Genomic DNA, 6,000 nt, shown 5'->3' with positions numbered 1-6,000 from the left:
AATGGTAATTGACGTTTTGACGTTTCGCATTAATGGGAAGTTACACGGAGTTAATTGAAATTCTGTAACTGGTGACATGGTTCAGTTATATAAAGTGAAAAGTGGTGAGTCTCTGACAATGATAATCTCTCAGAATTCTCTCCTTCATGGTCTGCCCATAAAAGCTGTATCAGATCCCTGTCATAAACGATACAAGGAAAGCAGAGGGTAAAGACTCTGAGAAACAATCTTCCATCATTAAAGTTCTTCATCAGAGTTCTTCCGCACTAATGGAGAAAGGTACGCTCTTATGTGAAAATCATGAATTCTAAAGATCCTGTATCATGTTCTTGAATGATCATTGTTGAACATGTATTAATGAATTACTGATGAATAGCTTACTGATGAATAATCTTTGCGGCAAAACACGTGGTATCAGAGCGTGTGTTTAAGAATTTATGGTTTTCCATGTATGATTATGATGGATTCTTGATTTTGAAAAATTAGGGTTTCTAAAATTTATTTAACGCATACAGTAACGAAACCAAAAAGATACAAAGGTTTTCATATCTATTAATCGGTTTTTTAAAGGTACTGTGTGATTTTTGGAAAACGTAAATATGAAAATTATTAAAGAAAAGGAATAGCTTTTGAATAGAATTGTGAGCGCCGTTCCATTTTCGATTCTGTGTTCTGAAGCAAAATTTTGATTTGATTTTGTAATACACAAAAGGACAAAACGAATTGAATGGTGAATGGCTACTTGTATGAATCGCTACTTGTATGAATGGATACTGGATAAATGTCTCGGTTTTTGTGTTAATGGACAAAGCCTTTGAAATTTACAATCATGGAATAGCCTTTGACAATTCACGATCAACATTCAAGTTTTATACACAGATCGCTATTTCATGTTGATTTGGATGTGACTTTTCGGTAATCGTGCGTTACTGTTGATTTCATAATATTCTTGAATCAATTAACCGTGCATCGTGATTACTTTACTTCACAGTTTTCATATTGATTTAAATGATTATGTGATGTGGTTGGATTAAAATTAAATGTGAAAATGTAATCCTATTATTGTTTATGAAATATTAAAGTTTTGGAATTAATTATGGTAGATTTGTTAGTCACCAAAGTGGCCAAATCTTGAAGAGTTATTTTAATTCCAAATATTATGAATTTTATTTCAATTACCATGACTGTGATGCTGTGAATAGTATGATATAATTATTCAAGTTGTGGTATATTGAAGTTCATTATTATAGAACAGTTAGGGATCAACCCAAAGGTTGATTATTTGTTTTATAAAATGAACATGGATGTTGGTATTGTTGACATATTTCCTCACATTTGGACATCCAAAGATGACAAATAATTATGATAGGGGTATGCATCATTGCCAAATTATATGAAATTTATATAGCATCATTATAGTTAATGTTGTATGTTAATGGATCCCCAAAGGCGAACATTAATATGCATTGAAGTTAGTATAGTTGAATCTATGCATTGAAGTTAGTATAGTTGAATCTGTGAAGTATGTCAGTATGTGACATGTATGACTCAAAGCATTAAGTCAGCTCTTCCACAAACTGAAAGTACCATCGAAATGATGAAACTTGTGGAAGAGCGCTCCCAAACCGCTGATAAGTCTCTTGTTGGGACACTTATGAGTACACTGACCACCATGAAGTTTGATGGTTCGCGTACTATGCATGAGCATGTTATTGAAATGACAAGCATTGCGGCAAAATTAAAATCATTGAGCATGTTATTAAAATCATTCTGTCAATTATGTAAAGCATCAAGAAGCTGAAAAGTATAAAGGTAAGATGCATGAGAAGGAGGAGGAGGAGGACCCCTTAAAGTGAATGAGGTCTCTTCTTCTAAAATCCACAAGGCCAAATGAAAAGTTTGTCTTTATGGGCAATAGAGTGAAAGTTCTGGTGGAAGCTGTTGGGACGTATCGTTTAATTCTCGACAGTGGATATCATTTGGACTTATGTGAAACTTTGTATGTCCCTAGTATATCTAGGAATTGAGTTTCAATTTCCAAACTTGATGTTGTTGGATACTCTTTTAAATTTGGTAATGGTAGTTTCAGTTTGTACAAGCACAATCATTTGATTGGTAATGGTACTTTATGTGATGGATTATTTAAATTATGTCTTGATAATCTTTATGCTGAAACACTTATGGCTCTGCATCATAATGTTGGTACTAAACGTACCTTAATTAATGAGTGCTCCGCTTACTTGTGGCACAAACGTTTGGGACATATTTCCAAAGAAAGGATGAAAAGATTGGTAAATAATGAAATCTTTCCGGATTTAGACTTTACTGATTTAAATGTTTGTGTGGATTGTATTAAAGGAAAACAAACAAAACACACAAAGAAAGGAGCCACAAGGAGCACTCAGCTTCTTGAAATTATACACACTGATGTATGTGGTCCGTTTGATGTTAATGCCTTCAATAAAGAAAAATATTTTATCACTTTCATTGATGATTATTCACATTATGGTTATGTCTATTTGCTGCATGATAAGTCTCAAGCTGCAAATGCTTTGGAGATTTATATTAATGAAGTTGAAAGGCAATTAGACAGAAAGGTGAAGATTGTCAGGTCTGATAGGGGTGGTGAATATTATGGAAGGTATGATGAAAGTGGACAACATCCGGACCCATTTGCTAAATTTCTGGAAAAGCGTGGTACACCGCAACAGAATGGTGTATCAGAAAGGCGTAATAGGACCTTACTGGATATGGTTAGGAGTATGTTAAGTAATTCTTCTTTACCTGTTTCATTGTGGACTTATGCTCTAAAAACTGCCATGTACGTATTGAATAGGGTTCCTAGTAAGTCAGTTCCAAAGACTCCTTTTGAACTTTGGACTGGAAGGAAACCTAGTATAAGACACCTGCATGTTTGGGGTTGTCAGGCAGAGATTAGATACTACAATCCGCAAGAAAAGAAACTGGATGCAAGGACAATCAGTGGTTATTTCATTGGTTATCCAGAAAAATCGAAAGGGTATAGATTTTACTGTCCTTATCATACCACAAGGATTATTGAATCTGGAAATGCAAGGTTCATTGAGAATGGTGAAGTTAGTGGGAGTGAAACACCACGTAAAGTGGATATTCATGAAGTGAGAGTACAAGTTCCATTACCTTGTAGCTCTAGTAAAGTTATTGTTCCTTATGCTATTGAACCAATCAATAATAATGAAGGACAAGTTAATGATCCCACTACTCATGAAGAGATTATTGTTGATGAACCGAATGAACCTATAGTAGAAGAACCACAACAAATAGCATTAAGAAGATCTCAAAGAGAAAGGAGACTTGCTATTTCTAATGATTATGTGGTATATCTACAAGAGTCTGATTTTGACATGGGTATTCAGGATGATCCAGTAACGTTTTCACAAGCCATGAATGGAGAAAATGGTGATAAATGGTTAGATGCTATGAAAGATGAGTTGAAATCTATGGAACAGAATAAGGTCTGGGATCTTGTTGAGTTACCAGAAGGGTGCAAGAGAGTTGGTTGTAAATGGGTCTTTAAGACCAAACGTGACTCTCATGGTAACTTGGAACGTTACAAGGCCAGACTAGTTGCAAAGGGATTCACTCAGAAAGATGGCATTGACTATAAAAAAAAAAAAAAAAAAAAAAAAAAAAAAAAAAACTTTTTCACCAGATGGATGTGAAAACTGCCTTTCTAAATGGAAATTTAGATGAAGATGTGTACATGGACCAACCAATGGGGTTCATAGAAAAGGGTAAAGAGCACATGGTGTGCAAACTTAAGAAGTCAATATACGGACTTAAACAAGCTTCACGGCAATGGTACCTTAAGTTCAATGATACCGTTGTTTCCTTTGGATTTAAAGAAAACATCGTTGATCGATGTATATATCTGAAGATCAGTGGGAGCAAGTTCATCTTATTGGTTCTGTATGTTGATGATATTTTGCTTGCAACTAACGATCTTGGTCTTTTAACTGAGACTAAGAAGTTTCTCTCTAGTAACTTTGAAATGAAAGATATGAGTGAGGCAGTTTATGTGATAGGAATAGAAATATTCCGTGATAGATCACAAGGACTGTTAGGTTTGTCTCAGAAAGCATATATTAATAAAGTTCTAGAGAGATTCAGAATGGAAAACTGCTCATCATCTTCAGTCCCAATTCAGAAAGGAGATAATTTTAGTCTCATGCAATGTCCTAACAGTGAATTGGAACAAAAAGAAATGGAAGGAACTAAAGGTCACATGCTTACTTATAGAAGGTCTAGCAACCTTGAAGTTATTGGATACACAGATTCGGATTTTGCAGGATGCGTAGACACAAGAAAGTCTACATGTGGTTACCTATATTTTTAGCTGAATGAGCTATATCATGGAAAAGTGCAAAGCAGACTGTAATAGCTGCGTCCACTATGAAAGCTGAATTTGTGGCATGCTTTGAAGCCGCGATTCAGGCTAAATGGCTACGGAACTTTATTTCAGGGCTTGGATTGGTCGACAATATTGAAAAGCCGCTGAAAATTTATTGTGATAATTCCACAGCAGTCTTCTTTTCTAAAAACGACAAGTATTCCAAAGGTGCTAAACATATGGAATTAAAGTACTTTGCCGTTAAAAAGGATGTTCAGAAACATAGAGTGTCAATAGAGCATATTAGCACCGATCTTATGTTAGCTGATCCCTTGACGAAGGGACTATCGCCCAAGACATTTACTACGTAAAATGGGCATTATGTCAGCTAGTGAATGATGAAAAATTATAGTTATGCATTAAGTGTTGACACTCTGAGCTCATTGATGAATATATGTTTCTGATATTGTCTTATTTTCAATTTATGAATGCATGCAAGTATATGTGATGATATTGAAAATAATTATGGTCCGTTATGAAGACATTATTGTTGGACATAATGTACACTTCCTATTAAAGTATCATGTTAGGAAGAAGAGTCAATATAGTAGTACATGGAAGGGACTATGCCGACTTGATAGCATACAACCGCTATGACTCATGTTGATTTTATTTCTAATAATGAATTATGATGACGTCAATGTATGGAACCTTTAGCCTAGTAAATGCGCATTAAAGTTAATGTTAATTAAATCATGAAGGGACACCTTATGACATGAGCCAAGTGGGAGAATGTAAAACTATTTGTGTCTCATGTGTAACGTGTGTCAATCGGTTTAATTAAATAATAAAAGAGGCTTTATGGTAATTGACGTTTCGCATTAATGGTAATTGACGTTTTGACGTTTTGCATTATGGCAACGTTTCACATTAATGATAATTGACGTTTTAACGTTTTGCATTATGGTAACGTTTCGCATTAATGGTAATTGACGTTTTGACGTTTCGCATTAATGGGAAGTTACACGGAGTTAATTGAAATTCTGTAACTGGTGACATGGTTCAGTTATATAAAGTGAAAAGTGGTGAGTCTCTGACAATGATAATCTCTCAGAATTCTCTCCTTCATGGTCTGCCCATAAAAGCTGTATCAGATCCCTGTCATAAACGATACAAGGAAAGCAGAGGGTAAAGACTCTGAGAAACAATCTTCCATCATTAAAGTTCTTCATCAGAGTTCTTCCGCACTAATGGAGAAAGGTACGCTCTTATGTGAAAATCATGAATTCTAAAGATCCTGTATCATGTTCTTGAATAATCATTGTTGAACATGTATTAATGAATTACTGATGAATAGCTTACATTCTCTACTGCAGTGTTTTTCTTTTCCTTTGGCGGGTCAACCTTCCGCCAGAAAAGCTTTGTCAAAGCTCAAAAATAGCAGATTTTTTAGCTCTTTTCATCACAAAACAACCCAAAAATAACAACCCAACAAGATTTTAATCTAATTCATCTCAAAAATGGCAGATTTTTTAGCCATTTTGGAAGTTTAAAATTAAAACGATTTTTTCAAGCTATTGGTTGCAATTTTTTGACACAAAAATGTGTGATTTTTGTATTAAAAATAACAT

Source organism: Gastrolobium bilobum, unplaced genomic scaffold (genome assembly GCF_033153095.1).
Source record: "Gastrolobium bilobum isolate Gb01-03AN ecotype WA unplaced genomic scaffold, APGP_CSIRO_Gbil_v1 utg39213, whole genome shotgun sequence".
NCBI classification, from domain to species: Eukaryota; Viridiplantae; Streptophyta; class Magnoliopsida; order Fabales; family Fabaceae; genus Gastrolobium; species Gastrolobium bilobum.
This window is presented reverse-complemented; position numbering follows the sequence as displayed.